Source organism: Otolemur garnettii, unplaced genomic scaffold (genome assembly GCF_000181295.1).
Source record: "Otolemur garnettii isolate 467f Iridium unplaced genomic scaffold, OtoGar3 scaffold00015, whole genome shotgun sequence".
In the NCBI taxonomy this organism is placed as follows: Eukaryota; Metazoa; Chordata; class Mammalia; order Primates; family Galagidae; genus Otolemur; species Otolemur garnettii.
In genome coordinates, this window is record NW_003852410.1 from 13,298,756 (window position 1) to 13,319,014 (window position 20,259).

The window sequence follows — 20,259 nt, forward strand, 5'->3', positions numbered from 1 at the left end:
CAGCCTGAGATTAAAATTTGCTTGGAGAATGACATCCCCACTCTCAAACTTGCAAACAGCACTCCAGGCAACCAGCCTTCCTGGGGTCTGCATGTTAGTATGGCCACATGTCAAACTCAATCTGCTAAAGGGTATTACCACTCCTGAAATCAACATCTCAGGAGGCAAGGCCTGCATCCTGTGGCCATCTGGAGGCCGCTTTGCCTTGCTGTTGCCCACTTCTCACCAGATACATTGCAGAAAGAGTTAATCAATCACTGTGCCAGTTCAAATACAAAGACTACCTCCGGCTCGCTGAAGCTCACACACCCTAACTCCCAGCGCCAGCTAAACAAGGCCCAACATCAAAGCCAGAACCTCAAAGCAAATTTGCCAAATGCCCAAATGGAAGTGGAGGAATTAGAGAAGACTTTATGGAGTGTCACTTCTTCATACAGCCCACGAAACGGGCAGAGGTGATGATCACACCCAAGGCAGAATGTCGGCGGGCCAGCCTGAGCGACACCAAGTCTCCCATCAGGATCTCCGGCCCTCCCTTAAGCTGCTTCTTTAATAGCCTCCCTTGCAACTGCCACAAATGCAGACGGCCAAAGCGCCGTTCCCCTGCAAGGCCAGAGCGAGCTACGCCCTTGGGCTCTTTGTGGCCTTTCATGAAAATGCTCAGACAGCCTGCCCTGCTCCCCTGTTTGAACACTGCTTTTCACGGGACCCAGATGGCAATTTCTCGGCTGTGTAACCGGCCCTCTGAGAAGGTGCACCTCTAATAGTTCTACTATCTTTCCTGACCTGTCTCTTTGCTCCTTGGACCATTTTCATTCTACAATATAATGTAATAAATGTGTAGACCCGTCTTCCCATATCTTCCCATATCTTACGACCATATCTTCAAAGTCCGATGGGTTTAGATCAGGTGTCCTCAAACTACGGCCCACAGGCCACATGCAGCCCACCTAGGACATTTATCCGGCCCGCGGGTGTTTTTGCCACTGCTGCCTATCCTGCTTAGCAGCCGACTAGCCCTGTGGCCCACAGTCTGGCCCTCCAATGGTCTGAGGGACGATGAACTGGCTCCCTGTTTAAAATGTGTGGGGACCCCTGGCTTAGATCATAATGGTGATTCTGCCACATACCAGTTGTGTGACCATTCAGCTTTGGGGCTAACCCTTCCAAGCCTCCATTGTATCATCTGCAAGGTGGAGATAATAAACATTAAGTGAAAGAACACTTAAAAAGGCTAGGCACAATGCTGGCCAGGTAATAAACACTCAATACGCATGTGTGGGTTTGGCAGCTGCTGTCCATCATGTATTCATTCAACAAACATTTTCTGAATGCCTTTTCCGTGCTGGGCACTGTTCTGGGCACCATGGGCAGTGGTAAAGTCTTTACTCCTGTGGAGTTTAGGACCTGAATAAAGGAAACAGAAAAGAAACAAGTAAATGAATAAATGAACAAGATATGGAAGTGACAGGTGCAATGAAAAAATGAACAGAATGAATTTGATAGAGAGAGGCCCAGAGTTGAGAACTTTAGACTAGGAGCTCTGGGAAGTTCCTGCAAAAGTCTGAGGACTGAACTGAGGCCTGAATGACTACAGACGCCAAGCACGTGAAAATCTTGGGGCAACAAGTGCAAAATACATGGGTGAGGACTAAGTTTGGCATTTCTGTTTGTGGGCGGAAAGAAGGCTGATATGTGTGAGAAGAGGACGTGGGGAATGGAGAGAGGATGGCGGCGTGGTGGTGGCATTGTCACTTTGTACAAGTTCCTGTTTTTCACATGACTCGAGGGGTATTCCGTGTCTTGTTCTGCTCACTTCATTTTCGAATTGGCCAGTCCATCGCACAGAACCAAGGGGGAGTTAATTTATTTTCCCATAGCCTGAGAGCCCTCCTGTGCCAGCCGTAAAGGCACAGATTGTTTCCAAGAGAAAAGCAGAACGTGTGAGCCAAAGAGCTTAGAAATCTCGGGGGAATTTCACACACATGCCAGCGAAGGCAGCATGGAAATGTGTCTTTTACTTTTCTTTCTCCAGAACTGAAATGAACATTGCGAGAGACACAGTGACTAATATCTCAGTTTAATTCCATTTGGTTTCTCCTGCCTTGAGCAAAGTGCTAAACATCTGATTATCTATCTGTGCTGACTCTTTGGGGAGAGACAGCATGCTGTCATGCAGAGAACTTGGCAGTGGCATCTTGTTCCATGATTTGCTTCTCAGTTCTCTAACTTAATGGCTGTGTGACCTAAGTAATTTACTTACCCTCTCAGAGCAGAGGCTGCCACTATTTCTTTGTCTGTAAAACAGAAAGATACTATTTATGCTATAAAGCTATTCTGCTCTAACTCTGTGTTAGAATTTGAGAAAAGCACCTGCCTAGGTCCAGGGTAATGACTTCTGCAGTCCTGGTGGTAATACAAGTCTCTAGCTCCAGAGTTACCACATTAATTCCCAAGGGCCTACTCCAGACAGCAGACTGTCTTTGTAAATAAAGTTTTATTGGATCACAGCCATGCCCATTTGTTTCCCTATTTTTTGTGGCTGCTCTCACAGTACAACAGCAGAGTTGAGGAATTATAATGCACACTGTATGGCCCACAGAGCCTTAAATTTTACTACCTGCCCCTTCACAGAAAAAGTTTGCCAGCCCCTGTTCTAGAATCCAAATATTGCTGCTCTTTCCAATACTTCTACATGCCTGAAATTTCACTCCATGTAATAAAATTCTCTTGTATTCCCCACGGTGACTTGCACATAGCAGGCAGTTACAGTACTACATAGTGATTTAATTGCATTAAATTAAATTAAATATATATATTTAATATGAGTTAGATTAGCTATTGCTGTTGTTCAGCCTTTTATTTTCCCAAAGAGCCCTTTCCTCAGTTGCATGTTCATTTTTTTTTCCAGATCATTTTCAGCTTCTTTATCTGTGCAAGGCTGATAGAAATTATAGGTGTGCAGCTCCCCAAGTCACCCTTGCCTTTTGTGGGATCTAGTGTCCATGGCGTGAGCACAGACCCTGCCAGCCAACTGATTCCCAAGCATCATAGATTAACTCTTCTAAGGTCACACTGGAAGGTGTCACTGAAAACTTGTAAAATGTCCCCAAGAAGGAAGTACAAGTGATGGGCTGGCCCATAGGGATCAAGAGATGGGATCTAGGGCAGCGCCTGTGGCTCAAAGGAGTAGGGCACAGACCTCATATGCCGGAGATGGTGGGTTCAAGCCTGGCCCTGGCCAAAAACTGCAAAAAAAAAAGAGAGAGAGAGAGAGAGAGATGGGATCTAAATAAAGCAGCCTAGACTAGGGTGCCCCACAGTGTCCCCTCTCTGACTTCATCGTCCACCGCCCCAGCCATGCCTACTCTGGTTCAGGGACGATGGTCAGCTTGCTGTTCCTCAGCCCCGCTCAGGCCTTTGCTCCAGCTGTTCCCCTCCCAGCAGCACCTTCCCTGAGACAGCCACATGCTTTTCACTCAAATTCCTCCTCTCAACGTGTCCCACCCTGACCACACTAAATACTGCCACCCACCAGCCCACAGACTTTCCTGATGGCTCCCCACGTCCTGCTCCACTTTCTCCATCACAGTTACTCTGCCATTGACTTACTATGTTCATCGTTTTTCATCCATTCCCTCTTATCCATGTCAGCTTCCCAAGAGGACTGTGGTCTGCATTCTTCACTGCTATATTCCAATCAAGCCAAGAATTTATTTATTTGTTAAACACACACAGCACTTATTCTGTACCTGACACTGTTCTAAACTCTTTTAAAAATCTTGACTCGGCTTGGCACCTGTGGCTCAAGCGGCTAAGGCGCCAGCCACATACACCTAAGGTGGCGGATTCAAATCCCCAGCCCGGGCCAGCCAAACAACAATGATGGCTGCAACCAAAAAAAAAAAAAAAAATGGCCAGGCGTTGTAGCGGGCGCCTGTGGTCCCAGCTACTTGGGAGGCTGAGGCAGGAGACTCGCTTGAGCCCAGGAGTTGGAGGTTGCTGTGAGCATGATGCCATGGCACTCTACCCAGGGCGATAGCTTGAGGCTCCGTCTCAAAAAAAAAAAAAAAAAAAATCTTGACTCATTGAATGATAGGTACTCAATAATTTGTAGAATGGGTAAAAAAAAAAAGTGGATCAAGCAAGGTTGTGACTCTGAGGTCAGACTGAGTTGTGTTCCAGGCTTCTCACTGACATAGTTCTGCCCTGTGACCTTGGGAAAGTTTCTGAACATCCTTTCTTTCCTACTGGGAAAATAGAAATGAGAATTCTCATTTGTAAATTTTAGAGAGGATTAACTAAGGTGTTGGTTATGACACAGGTTGTAGGTCCTGACACAGGTTGCTCCACAGAGGAAGTGCTAACGGTGGTGGCAAAAGGAGAGTGATGGGCTGTGACGCCAGGCAGAGTCTGTAAAGTACCAGGCTGACCAGGGTAAATTCCTGCTTCCATGGCTTACTCTATTTTTTCTTTTTATACCAAGCAAAAGAGGGTTAAGGGGCCTATTTGAGTTGTCCATAAGATACATATCAGTTCTTCAAGGCAAATTAAGAAAAGAAACAGAATAATTAGGGAGGGGGAGCTAAGTTACCTTAAGATTAAGGTGGGAATTATTAATACTCCATAAATTTCAGTGCTTGCATTTTCTTTTTATCCTTCTATGAAAACACAAGAGCAGATGACCTAGATATAAAAATGGATTTATTTAGCCACTCAACAAACATTTATCGTATTGCTTGAGTACCTGATGAGTAGTTAAATCTTCGTGTTAGGAGCAGAGGACACACAGAGACCAACACAGCTGGAGTAACCACCACACAGCTCGCACCCCCCTAGTGGTGATGGGTGGGTTAACAAGTGCTGTGATGGGGGCCACACAGGGTTTTAGGAACATGTAGATCTTATGTAATAATGGCTAAAGTTATTAACCACTAACATTCATATCCATTAACACTTCAGTTACTATTTCTTCTATATATGTGATGTACTTTCTATCATTATGCACTTTTTACAGAAAGAAAATGAAGTTTAAAGAAGTTACATTGCCTGAGATTGCAGAGTTAATAAGAGATATTAATGGAACTAAGCCCACATTCCCCCAGCTCTCTAACCCAAGCATAAATTTGTAGGTGGCTAACACTAGCAATACCAACTTATAGATGATGGACACTTTCTAAGCTGTGGAATTTGTTTTGGAATTTGTTTTGTTATCTGTGGAGATAGTATATACCACCATAAGACTATAGAATTAAATAAAATAACAAATACCAACCAGCCATGACCTATTCCGTGGTACTTAATAAATGTTAGTTTTCATGCCTCTTTCTTCTTCTTAGATAACTTTATGATTGTAGAGTTCTGGGTAAACCTACAAACGTATAAACCAAATAATTATATCAATAACAGCCCACATTAGTTAAAGACTTACTCTGTGCTAGGCACTGTGCAAGCTCTCTACATGGATTAACCCGTCCACTTCACCTGCACAGTAACCCTATGGGTAAGCATTGTTATAATCTCCTTCTTTCTACAAAGGACACAGAGGACCACAGATACTAACTAGGTTGCTCCCAGCTGATAGAGTTCATACACTAAAGACCAGGAGTCAATCCCTGGTGCGCTGGTTCCAGAGTCTGTCCTGGCCACTCTGCTGGCTAATCCCATCTCGTCCCATCATAAAAAGGACTGTAGATATCTTTGGAAGCAGTTGTTGGTAGTCATGTTGCCACGCCGGTGTAATTCAAAACACCTAAGTACTTTATTTGTTCTCAATGTAATAAAATAAAACATATGCATTTATTTTCAAATTAGGTGGATTTTTCTGTGTCTTCCATAGTCTCATGTACCTGAGGAGCCCACACATTTCCCTCTTGTAGCATCAGTCAATGCCATGAGAAGGTCTGCACTGTCTTCCGTAGACTGTACTCCAGCTCTCTATCAGTTCATGATCAAGTACAGTGAGTGGTCCCCTGGTGAATTTTAGTGAGCTTACCATGACTGTGATAAAGCTCACAATTAAATTTGAGTAGGAAAGATTGGAAAGTTCTCTATTACTAATTCTCAAAGCTTCTCAGATATGCTTGTTTCATTAACTAAAAGTCCTGCCAACTTCTCAATGACTGTTCAACTCAATAAAGCATATAGTACGAGTTACAGAAAATGCTTTCTATTCTTCCGCAGAATTACAAAAAGAATTCAAGACAAGCAAGGAGGGGGGAGAGGGTCATTATTCCTTTGTGTTCCTTCTCAAAGCTTCAAAACTCAACCAGGGCCCCCAAGCCTTGAGTCTTACTTCATCCAGACACTGCTTTGCAAAAAAATTGGTCCTTTTTCTGGCCGTAAAATATTTTCTAACTTCTCCTAATGAGTGTGATTTGCAGAGTGTAATTTCTATGCAGCTATGTTGTCAGGGCAGGTTTGGACAGAAATACGCAAACAATAAAGCAGGACAGGGCAAGCAGAGTTGGGTCATAAAATGCACGTCCCCTGTGTGTTGTGAGGCAAGACGCCAACGGCCTTGTGCCCTCAGCCACCTGTGTGCGATTCCAGCCGATCATCTGTGACTCACTGGAGGCTGATTAGATTGTTTCTGTCCTGAGGCCATTTTATTATAACGTTTGGTTGTGAATTTCATTAAGTTTTACAGTCCTCCACACGTGTGTTTCTAACAAGCGTTATCTACCCTTGTGGGATGACATTTTGTTTCCATAAAACAAAAAAATTAAACCAAATTCTAAGCTTAGGAAGGTTTAAAAAAAAAAGTGTGAAAAACAATAGGTGGAAAATAAGTTGTCAGCATAAATCACCCAGGAAAAGTAAGTCAATGTCAGTGGAGGGGCTCAGAGAGCTATTTTTGGCATTACTCAACATTCAATATGAGATAGAATATGGAGACATGAAACATGAATGGCTGGTTTCAATGCTTTGAAATCAACTATTCAAATTTCATCTAGATGTAAAATTTTACCTAGGCAACAGAAAAGAGGCATTTCCATTTTCATTACAGAAAATGGCAGATCCAAGTTGTAGACTGTGGGGAATGTTGAGGGAAAATCAGGGTCTGACCACTTCATCGAGGTTTTCTGCTTCCTCAGAATAATGTAGACTCAGGAAGGTGAATAGATGTATCAAATACTGTGTTCACATCTCTGTTTCGTAGTACAACACATCTCTGTCTCATGGTACAAAAGTGGTCAGCATCAAACCTTTTAAGAACCCTATAGAACTACGGCATTTTGGTGAATCACTTAGTCCAAGAGTTGGCAAAGGTTTCCTGGCATGGGCCAGTGAAGGCAGAGTAAACCTTTTCAGCTTTGCAAGCCATACGGTCCCTGTCACAACCACTCAGCTCTGCAGCTGTAGCACAAAGGCACTCAGAGACAATAGGAAACCAATGAGTGTGGCCATGTTCCAGCTCAGCTTTTTTTATGTCACTGAAATTTGAATTTCATAGCATTTTCATGTGTCACAGAATAGATTCTTTTGTTTTTTTACAACCACTCGACAGTGTTTAAAACGTCCTTAGCTGGCAGGTGGTACAAAAACAGACAGTGGGGCAGATTTGGCCCACAGGCCATAGCCTTGTTGACCCCTTGTTTAGCCCGATAACAAAACCCCCAAGGTGAAAGCAGGAGGCGGCTCTATGCAACCCGGATAGCTTTGCTCATTTGCCTCAGCAGGAGCACATCTCAACCAGGCTTGAATAGAAACATGCAAAAGCTATAAGGCAATGACAATTTTCTCATTGACATTTTGATACTTAATAATATACTCAACCCATATCATCATTTTTGTGGAGATCATTAAGTTTACCTAATTTTGGCTTTTCAAAAGGGTAGTTAATAGAACTATAATACCATGTGACCCAGCAACCTAACCTCTGGGTATATCTCCAAAGAAAATGAAATCACTGAGCCAGTGCCAGGCACCTTCACTCCCATGTTCATTACCGCATTATTTACAGGAGCTAAGTGTCCAGCAATAGATGAATGGATAAAGAAAGTGCAATATACTGTATATACGTAATGGAATTTATTTTATTTTATTATTATTGTTTTGCAGTTTTTGGCCTGGGCTGAGTTTGAACCCACCACCTCCGGCATATGGGACGGGCGCCCCACTCCTTTGAGCCACAGGCACGGCCCTAGATAATGGAATATTATTCAACCATAAAAAGAAGGAAATCCTGTCATTTGTGACAACATGGATGAACCTGCAAAACGTTATGTTAAAGAAAACAATCCAGGTGCAGAAAGACAAATACTGCATGATCTCACTCATAAGCAGAATCTGAAAAAATCGAACTCCTAGAAGCAGAAAGAGAGTGGTGGTTACCAGGGGGTTTGGGGGGAGGTTTAGGGAGATATTGGTCAAAAGATAACAAAGTTTCAGTTAGACAGGATTAATACATTCAGAAGATTTAGTGTATAACATGGTAACCACAGATAATAACAATGTACTATATACTTGGAAATTGCTAAGAGAAGGCTAGGACAGGTGCAGTGGCTCACGCCTGTAATCCTAGCTCTCTGGGAGGCTGAGATGGGTGGAATGCCTGGGCTCAGGAGTTCCAGACCAGCCTGAGCAAGAGTGAGACCTCATCTCTACTGAATATAAAAAACTAGCCAGACATTGTTGTAGGCTTCTGTAGTCCCAGCTACATGGGAGGCTAAGGCAAGAGGATAGCTTGAGCCTGAGGGATTTGAGGTTGCGGTGAGCTATGATGCCATGGCATTCTACCCAGGGCGGTAGAGAGAGACTCTGTTTAAAAAAAAAAAAAAAGAAAAATTGCTCAGAGAGTAGATTTTAAATATCACCACAAAAAATAATTATGTGAGGTAATGGATTATGTTAATTATCTTGATTTATTAATTCCACAAGGTATCAAAATATCATGTCACACATCATAAATATATACCATTTTTATTTATCAATTAAAAAGAATGAATGAATACAAATAAATAAATGAATAGTCAAAAAACATTGTTTCCTGACTTGATCTTTTGGCGGGATAAATTTCTCTGCGCCTATGTGGCCCAAAGCTTTATTTTATAAATTTAAAAAACAGAGATCCAGTTATGACTTGAAATCAAGTCACACCAAATTCTATGTTCCTCTACTCCCTCCAAAGGAAGAGCATTTTCCCCTCACCCTGTGATCCTAGGTTTGTCCAAGTGGTTCAATTTGGCCAATTAAGGCAGAGAGGTCAACTGGGACGGAGAGACATCCAGCCAGCCTGAGCAGCCACCTTAAGAGGAATCACGTGTTTCCACTTGCCTGTCCAGGAGCTTCTAACCTCCTCCATGAGAAGAATATGCCTCAGGTAACTGCTGCCCCTTCACCCTAGGCCCAGCATGAAAGACCCTTGGAGCAGATCTGCCTTTGACCAGCAACCTGACCCAGGGCCACCCTGACCCACAGACCCACCACAGAAGCCAAGCTGGGCCTGCCAGGACACAATCCGGTAAGCAGAAAGTAAGTGCTTGCTGTCGCATGCCATTGTGATTTCAGGTGGCTTGTTTTGCAGCATACTCACAATTTCCAGAACAAGATAGACGATCTGGTGTTCATGGAGTGAAATTGTTGATGACCCCTAATTCTTCAGGGAGACTGCTGGCTGCCCTGGGGGGCCTGCCCCCACCGGCCTTCTGCTACTCGTTCCATTTGCTTCCTACGATGTCCCTCATCCTGCCTTGAATAATTATTGCTATATTTATTTTTCTTTCTTTCTCTCTTTGTTTTTATTCCCAACAAGGTTTGACACATTGTGAGAAGGAATTCTCATTTTATTTATATTGAAAACGGATTTGAGACAAAAGGCTCATGTTTCCCCTAAGTGGGAAAGACAGTGTGGTAAAGAAAGGAACGATATAAATGTGAAAAACCAAAGACGCCTTAAGTGGCATCGCTCAGAAGGAGCCTGTGGGTGGAATGCTTCCACTGAATTGTGTATATATCTGGAGTTTTTTGAGATCATATCCATAAATTTTAATTGGGAAAAACCAGCTACCTTTATTTTCTTGGACCTGTGTTATAAATTTGGCTCTATTTAATGGTTGGCTTAAATTGGGCCAATATTTGGCGTACTGACTATATCACTTGAGAAGGACAATTTAAAAAGAAAAGAAAATTGATTCAAGGGAAGACAGTATTTTCCTCTGTTGATGTTGACAACTGTCCCTGGCTTGCTTGTTTGCGAGGAGGAGCCTGTTAGTCAACCATGTTGTTGGTTTCTCCGTAATTAAATTTTTAAAAACGAATCCTGTTCACTTTGGATGGCTACCATTTTTGTCTGTCCAAAAGCACACATAAAGATCTCCTTCTAGACCCAAAATAAAGACAAAAAAATAAATAAATAAATAAAAGCCAGAAGAGCATCTGTCAAGAAGAGTAAAACTGGGCAGTGCCTGTGGCTCAAAGGAGTAAGGCGCAGGCCCCATATGCCGGAGGTGGCGGGTTCAAGCCCAGCCCCGGCCAAAACTGCAGAAAAAAAAAAAGAAGAGTAAAACTTCTAGCGCAGTGTAGCTGAGCCCTGTGAGAAGAGAGGCAAGAGGGAAGACTCGAAAGGGAACTCTGTCCCTGATCATAACGACGTTTGCTGCACTTTCTTGTGGAAAGAAGACATCAGTTGTGCCACATGGTCTAATTGTCATCAGTATGAAAGAGACGACCAGGCTGCACAACCGAATCCGATACTGGGGCAAGCTCGTAAAAGTGGAGGCGGTTTTCCAACCTTGCTTTTTAAAATGTTTCACTTTTCCTGGGAAGGATCATCAAAATAAAGATGTGCTAAGCAACCTCATCATCGCACCTTGCATCCGAATGAGCACAGGGCCAGGGCTCGTTGTTGGTGATGCCTGGCACAAAGCCACCGGGATAAAAGTGCCCAAAGTGAAGCTCCAGTGTAGCCTGCAGACCCCTGGCCAGGCCATCCCCCTTGGTGTGACGCTCCCCCCCAGGGCAGGGGGAAGCTCACTTTTTCCTAATTCACTCAGACAACAGAAAAGGCCAGCACCTGCCAAGGGGATGCCATTTTTTAATTTACACAAAGGGACCAGACCATAGAGCAGTGTTTCGGACACACTTGAACCTGTAGTTAAACTTTCACGGCACACTTATGTTCATTAAAAAAGAAAAAGAAAAGAATATACTTAACTGTGCTTTGAACTTCTTTCAAAAATAATTTAATTAATGACCTTTAAAAATTTTTGTGGCACATCTAAGATCCTTTCACAGCACACCAGGGTGCCAGAGCACACTGGTTAAAAATCACTGCTATACAGGCTAATAGCAGCCCTAGTGGCAAAGTGGCAAAGTGATTGCCAAATATTACACATAAATGGTAAAAGGTATTTTTCTTAGAAGCCTCACTGGTAGTGTAAACAAATAGCCATGTCAAAGCATAACGAAAGTTTTCATGAAAATAGGCTCTAATTCTGAACGTTGTCCAAGAATATCTGGGCGTGCAAAAGCATTCTTGCCTTTAGTCTGTATTTTTTTGCTCTGTACATATCACATTTTTGCTAACTGAGAAACGACTGGGCCCGGGATTAGTGACTGCCAAAATGTCCTTTGATGGTCAACACCTCGAGTTCCTCAGCTGGTGATGTAGGTGTCTCCTTTAAGCCCTGCCCCGAGGAGTTCTTGGGAATGGGCCATGCGGAGAAGTCTCAAACACAAAGTGATACTTCTTACACGTTTACATCTTTTTCACAGCCTCGTTCAGGTTTAATCAACCTTCTCAAAACCATGTCCCTTATCCAGTGTTTAAATATGCTCATTAGAATGGTTTAACACTCACTGAGTATTTGAAATCCGATATAATTAAATGTATGACGTATTTCTTAAGGACAATTTTACTTAAAATGAGGGCCAGAAATACTGTATCTTTTGAGCTAGCAATTCCTTGCCACCTCCTGGCTATGACTTCTCCCAGAATACTGGACTTTATTTAGTTCTCAGCTCCGGCACATTCCTTTTTGCCCTCAAGCCTCTGTACCCACTATTCCTTCTCCCCGTGATCCCTTTTCCCTCTCTCCAGTTATTTCGTGTTCACTTTTCACCTCTGGCTCAAGTGTCACTTCCTCGGTGAAGGCTTTCCTGACTTCCCTCAATAAACCTAATCCCCTGTTCTCATCCCCATGGAACCGCGGATTTCTTTGGCTTAGTGCTTGTTGCAATATTTACTTTACCATCCTTTCTGTATTGCTATTTGATGAATGCCTTTGTCTTCTCCATGAAGAGCAATAGATCCATATCCTCAGAACCTCATCCAGGGCCCACACCAAGGAAACATTTAGTAACTATTTTTTTTTGGGGGGGGGAATTTTTGGCCAGGACCAGGTTTGAACCTACCACCTCTGATATATGAGGCTGGCACCCTACCCTTTGAGCCAGAGGCACCTCCCAACATTTAGTAACTATGATGGACCCCCACCCCCCACCCCAGATTCACATGTTGAAGACTTAACTTCCCAATGTGATGGTATCTGCAAGCAATAAGTTTAGATGAGGTCACCAATGTATGGAGCCCATGGTGGGATTAGTGTCCTTATAAGGGGAAGAGAGGCCAGACGTGCACTCTCCTGCCACACGAGGACTTACTGAGAAGGTGGCCTTCTCCCCTTCAGCAGGAATCGACTCTGCCAACATCTTGATCTTGGACTTCCCAGTCTTCAGAACTGAGAGAAATAAATGTCTGTGGTTTAAACCACCTGGTTTACGGTATTTTGTTATAGCAGCCAAAGCTGCTGCCTAAGCTAGCAACTCTGTATGGGTGGATAATTGGCTGGATGAGCGGGAAAGAGGGAGGAGGGAAACTTATCTGACCAGCAATTAAAATACAAACGCCTGGAAGTGACATGTCTAGTATAACATTCCAGTCAGCCTCAACCAATAACACCCTACAGTTGGAGAGAAGGGCCCAGCACATTGTCACACAAGTGAAGAAAATCATCGAGCAACATACACCACATGCCTCCCGTTCTCTGCTGAGGAAAGTATAATATAAGGGCACAACTGTGCACAGCAACCTAGACCAAGGACCAGAAGACATCGACACATCGACACATCAACAGCAGCTATCTTGGGCTGGGAGGAATCTGGACGGTTTCTTTCCTTCCTTAGACTCCCCCGCCCCCCATTTTCTCATTTTCCACAATTAGCATGTACCACTTGTGCGCCCCATATGTTGGTTTCCTCCCACTCAGACTCAGTTTTTTCCTGACACTGGTTTCAGGCAGACACAGCACCTCTCCACAGTCTTCAAAAAGAATTGACTTTGGTGAGCAGTGTCAATTCTGTGGAAGTTTTTACGTGAGAGGGAGAGGGGACTCGTTCATCTCGGAGCCCACAGCATTTAATCTCCCAAAAAAGCCCCAGAATATATTCTCTTTCTCTCTCTTTTCCCATGTAGACTCTCAGTCTCTCAGTCCCTCCGGGACCCTTGTCGTGACCCCAGCTCTTCACTTGTTGAATGGACAGCCAGTTCTTCCCTCTGCATAACATCTTGTTCCAGTCCCACACTTTCTCTTACCCCACAGCTGGCTAAATGCAACTTCTACTCAGCAAAGGCCATATTTCCTCAATTAAAAAAAAAAAATTCTCGAGCCAGTTTCTGAGAAGACACAGTTTCACTCAATTCATCTTTTTTCCACATGATACTCTACCAGTCCCTAGTCAAGACCGTTGCTTGCTTTAAAGCAGAAACATTTCAATTCAGAACAGAAGTGTCAGCCACAGGCTGATCTCAGATCTGGCTGATCTTCGGGAACATTATCTACCACACACTGGTCGAGTTATCAAATGTCCCATCATGCTTTAGACACTGGTTTTTAATTTCTCAGAGCTGGTAGAACTCTGAAAAACCCAATTCTTGGCAGGATGTTAGGGCATCTTAAGAGGCCTGGCACAAACACAAATAAATATACCTACCAGGGCCCCATTTTCTTAAAAAACCCCAACTGTTGTCTGAGACTTACAGCCGTCAGGAGACCCAGTAGGGAGCCACAGTCTTGGCAAGTGAGCAGAAACCGAGAGGAAGATGGACAAGTTCTGAAGGAAATCTCAACAATTCCAATTCTAGTTACCCCAATTTTCATCTAAAGCTCCCATGTATAAGTGGTATCAAAAATCCTTTTCTTTTTATAAACAATAATAAGAGCTAACGTTTGTTAATTTCAATAACCAACATTTTCCCTTACAGAACCACTGTAACATGGCAGGTCCTGTTCTAAAGCCTCGGCGTGGATTATCTCACCGAATTCTCCCAGTAACCCAAAGAACACAAACACTATTTATGTCCCCAATTTACTGGGAAACTATTAATGAGGAATTAAATAACCTATTCAAATGGCATTATATAAAATGATTTTTTATCTTCTGGGCAGATCCCTAGTACTGGGATTGTAGGATCAAATGGAGGGTTGACTTTTAGCCCCTTGAGCACTCTCCATACTTTTTCCCAAAGAGGCTGTATTACTTTGCAATCCCATCAGCAGTGTAAAAGCGTTCCCTTTTCTCCCCATCCACGCAGCAGCTGCAGCTTTGAGTCTTTGTGATGTGGGCCATGTTCACTGCGGTTAGGTGATACCTCAAGGTGGTTTTGATTTGCATTTCTCTGACATTTATAGCAGCATAATTCACAATTGCCAAGATGTGGAATCAACCCAAGTGCCCGGAAACAAATGAATGGATTAATAAACTGTAGTATATGTGTACCAGGGAATACTATTCAGCCATAAAAGTATGGAGAGTTTACATCTTTTGTATTAACCTGGATGTAGTTAAAGAACATTCTTCTTGGTAAAAAGTGTCTCAGGAATAGAAAAGCAAGTGCCCAATGTCCTCAATATTAATACAAAACCAAGAGATAAGCAACTACGTGCCCCACAATTAAATGTAAGGGGATACAGCACACCCTTCACTCTGGGTGAAAGGCTCAATAACTGAGACCTGTACCTAACAAACATAAACGGTGTAACAATAGTTTCACCGTGTGAGCCTTTAAGTAACCCATTCCAATTTCCACAAAAGTGATGGAAGCTACACTTGAAACCTTGGCTGACACCAAATCCATGCTCTCAAAAGCTGCAAAATACATCTGATTTCCTTGCAAATTCAAATCTTCTCCGCCTTCACTTTAGCCTATAGCTAGAGAGAATTCTATGACATTCTTAGAAATGATATATTAATATTACATATGTCCCAAAAAAAGATTTTCTCCTGCTTTGGCCCAGTCATTTTTTAAAATGACCCCATATAGTTAGCAGTTAAACACCTGTGTTCCCAAATGATTAGGGTGAATGCCGTCAGCCGCCTTCAGATGCTAACATCGTAACTACTAGAGCAGACTTGGAGTAAAAAGGTAAACTCAGGGACTGTTACCATAAAATATATGCATCATTCCTCAGTCCTGCTCTTCTGAAATTAAAACTATCATATTACACATCTGTCAAAATTGGCGTATACCTAGACCAGAGCCTAAAACTGTAATTTTCCTAAAAATTTTTCAGGAAGTATATATTAGTATTTTATCCTTTCCTAACTGTGCAAGCTCAAAAATGTCTTAAAAATTATTTGTCCTTTTGAATCCATTGTTAAAAACATGTAAAGAAAGAACATACAATTTTGTCTTCAACATAAACTTTTATGGACGCAAAAGTTCTCATCTCTCCATACAAACATGTGGAAATTTTCTTTCAGGTCAAGTTCATTTAACCCCCATCGTGTCTTTGTAATTGAACTGTTGTGATTCAGCAGAAAACAAAATGAAGGTACGGTGAACGTGGTCAGCTTTTTTAGTTTTCCTTTTCAAGTGCTAAAGCCAAGGGTAAAATTTAAAGAGTATTCTAGTTACTGTCCAGAGTCGTGACTTCTTACATGAAATATCACATGCAGAAATAATTATGAAGAGCGAAGGTCTTTTTGTGTTCTAACCAGTCCCTCTGAATTTGACTATGTCTGTATGGCTTCAAAACACAGATTTCCGCAGGTGCTTTTTCAGGGAGCGTCATCTCTTGCTCTCCTACCATTGCTCTGCTGTCAGTCTAACTTGATTTCCCATCCTGACTCCTCTGTACACTAGCTGTGTGAAAGTTTGGAACCTCAGCTTCTGTGCCTGTGAAAGAGGGACAATGACTAACTGTAATGGCACTGTAATGGACTGTATGGCACAACATCTCTAAGCTCATCCTGGTGCCCAGCACTTGGTGGGGCTTAATATAGAGCAGCATTCATGACCATTTCCAATGTTCCTCTAACCTCTTCTCTGGTGTCTTACTGCCCAAAGATGAATGTGACACCCACTGTCCAGCAACAGTTCCACCATTTGAGCACAGACAAAGTTATGATCGTTAATAGACACGATCATCTACATGGTGTTGGTCACCATGATGGTCCTTATGGTCCTTCCTGACACTCCAAATTCCTCACCGTCAACTTAACTCTTTGGGATAGAAGCCCTATCTTAGGTAGATCACTAATGTAAAACAAATGTCTGGGATACCACCTCAGCCCCCCTGAACACCGAGTGAGGACTTTATCTTACCTATCATGTGGCGATGGTTCTTGAGGAAGAGGAACACAGGACAGATGAGACTTGATAAAGGAAAGAGACAGGAAAAATTACTAAGCAAGAGGTGACACATAGGTGAGGGGTGTGCTTGCCTATCATTTTATACACAATTGAACACAAGCCTTGTTTCCTCACTGGCAGAACCCGTGGGTGCCAACCCTCTGCTAGTCACCTGCCTGCTCCCCTCCCAAGGCTGAATCTTTTGAACTGAGCCCACGTTTATTTCCCCAACATGTATGGACCTATGGACCTTACTAACAGCAATTACACCTTTTACTTATATTGCCCCTTCGAGGAGTCCTTCCAAAACTGTGGACGTGCAGATTGCCTGAAGACTTTGTTAAAATGTAGATTCAGATTCAACAGGTCTTAGAGTGGGCCTGAGATTTTCTGCATTTCTTTTCTTTTTTTTTTTTTTTTTTTTTTTTTTAGAGACAGGGTCTTGCTCTGTCACCCAGGCTGGAGTTCAGTGGCCAGTGGCCCAATCATTACTCAATGCAGCCTTGAAATCATGGGCTTAAGTAATCCTCCCACCTCAGCCTCCCACATAGCTGTGACCATAGGCATGCACCACCATGCCTAATTTAAAAAAATTTTGTGGAGATGGGGTCTCTCTATTTTGCTCAGTCTTGTCTCAAACGCCTGACCTCCAATAATCCTCCCACCTGGGCCTCCCAAAGCACTGAGATCACAGGTGTAAGCCACCACCCCAGGCCACGTACTGTATTTCTAACCAGCTCTCCAGTGTATCCTTGATGCTGGCTCAAAAGTTGAAAGGAGGAGCGTTAGAGCTTCTAGATTATCTTCACAGTGACCTCATGGATCTTTATAACAAAGCAGTGGAAAGGGTGGACAAATATTGTGTCTCTATTGAACAGGTGAAGACACCAGGAGGCATGGGAGTTAAACTGCCTTCCTCCAGCCAGATGAGCAGACATTCAGAGTCCTAACCAGTATCTTCCAGAAGCATCCTGCTCCTTCGCTTTAACTTTCAGTGCCCTTAGATATCATCACTGACTTAAGATGTGTTCATCAATGTACTTTAGAGGAAAGAGAATAAAGTCTGTAGCTGACTTTTCTTTCTGGTAGTCTTGGATCTGTTGTTTATTGCACCATATCCACGGATCCCCACCTGTAGTCTTCACTTCCACAGGCATACCTAGTACACAGAAGGGCAGCTTCAATTCCAGTCCACGCAAGTTCACTGCTTATGTAAATCCCTGAGCCAACAACAAGATAAGATTGGTCCCTGCCCTCAGAAAGCACAGGCAGTAGCACAGGCGACCAACACCTATATGGATCGCTGCGGCACAATTTGAATAAAGAAGAAAAATCACAGTGCTGTTAAATCCAACTTCAGAGGATCAAGGAAGATTCTTCAGAGAAGGTGTCATTTGTGGCTTGACCTTTAAAGTAAAGCAGGATTTCAACATGTGGGGAAAAAAGGTGGAGGAGGAAGAGAAGGGAAAAAGGACAAACTCCAGGCAGGAGTCAAGGCTCAGTGGAGAGATTTGCAGGTTTTGCGGTGGTTGGTGACTCAGCCTCCAACTGCCCGTCAGGTCTGTCCATCTGCAATACAGTTCTGCCGCAAAACAGCACCTTGCTCTGAGGTCCTGGCAGCAGAGTTTTAGTCTGGTATCACTTGCCCTCGGCATGGAACCTTTCCAGGTTCCCACATCTTATTCATCGTGAGTCCAATCCACCTCAGCAAAGTATCGGTTTTCAAGAAGGGACTTAGAGGCTCAGATAACAAACCTCTCCTTGGTGAATCATGTGCTTCTTGGCAATCCCACACCAGCCCATGGATACTTCCTTTCCGGCCTCTTTCTTTTCCAGTCATCCCTCATGGAAACATTGCCTCATGTCTCTCTTGGCCAAGCCCCCAGATTACCTGGAGCCCCACTTCCGGGATGTCTTGCACGCAATCATTCCTATCTCTCCCAAACAAATCAGCCAGACTGTCGCCTGTGAGCCACTTGGGTGCTGAGCACAGAGGGTGACACCAAATCATGGCAAGGCCCTCTGTGTTCTTAGCTTTTCCAGCCCACTTGGTTTAGAAACTAGCAGTAAAGAGAAAGAGGCGGGCATAGAACTGAGCAGACAGTAGATACTCAATAAATGCTCACTGTTGTTGCTATTACAGCCACGCGGCATTTAACGACAGGGACACTTTCTGAGAAATGCATTGGTAGTGATTTCATCATTGTGTGTACATCATAGAGTGCGATGACACAGGTCTAGATGGCACGTCTATAACACAAGTAGGCTGTGTGTGTCATTAGGCTACAAACCTGTACAGCATGTTACTGTACGCTGAATACTGCAGGCAACTGTAACACAGTGGGAAGTATTTGTGCCGCTTAACATTTGGAAAAGTAGAAAAGGTACTGTAACAATACAGTACAGTGCGGGATCACTGTCCTAGATGCAATCTGTCACTGACTGAAATGTCATCATGCAGAGCATGACTGCTTTGGTTTTCATTTACCAGCTTGGTTTTGGCAAACCCCAACTTCAAGGCATTTGTGATTTTGCTTAACAAACGTTCCCCTTGTAAATTCCTCTCCTGGTATCTTCTTTCAGCAAGATGGGACATTCTGCTCAATCTCTATTTTTTCAAAACTTCATGGTTCGTGCATCAACCACATCCAAAGGAAAAAAATTGCTCAATGAATACCAGGTGTGTCTGGTTTCAAAGAAAAGGCTTCTAACCATCAAAACATTGCCTGCATGTCCTTCACCACTGTCATTTTTAAGGTTTTGAATTAAAAATGGATCTTCTCTAGTCACTTCTATAACCATGGAGATTTTTCTATTTAAAAAAATACAACTACTCAAAGTAACAACCCTTTTAAATATCCCTATGATCTCCAATCAAGCTCTTCCCTTGCCAGTATTTGGCAAGTTTTTTAAATGAAGAAGAAGTCATTGCTGCCAAGCCCATGGTAAAGTCTTCCATCCCGTACGGGAAGCATTTGACAGCTTATAGCACGCTACCTTTTGCCTTTGAGACTCCTATTTTGAAAGAATATATATTGCATATTTGTGTTTATTAGAGAAAAAGTCAATCTGAAATGAAAGAGATGTGCATTCTAGAAAGTTTAACTATAATCAAATTACTTCGAAATACACACAGTATAAAAAGTTAATTAAACCATCAAAGTATTGACCAGTTGCAATTTATAATTAGCATGCTAGTTGGTTAGAAATGGAGGTCTCTAAAGTGTCTAACGCTTGAAGTAATGTCGTACTTGAAATAGTTTTTCTATTTTCGCCTAACAAATCATTTTATTAAAAGCCTAGCCCTTGTTCAATTTAAGGAGACTCAAATTAGAAGGTATAAAAATAAGAAAACAATGTTTTCTTCTTTCTCACTAGAAATAAGTTAATTGGGAACAAATTTGAAAACCTAAATATATTTTTAAAAATAGTTTTTAGTTCTTTAAAGAAAGTTTCCATCAACATATTAAAATACTATGTTTAGTAGCTATTGACTGTTCCAGCTTAAATTAATGGTTACCACGATAGTTGCCAAATGGTGATTTTCTGGTTCCATCATTCCCTCTGCATTTATTAGACAGCATTCTCCTACCAGGAGAAATTTTTTTTCTCTTAATTTGTTTACATCCATATAGATTCTTGGTTCCCTATGTTATTCACTGAGTCATCATTTGTCATTATCA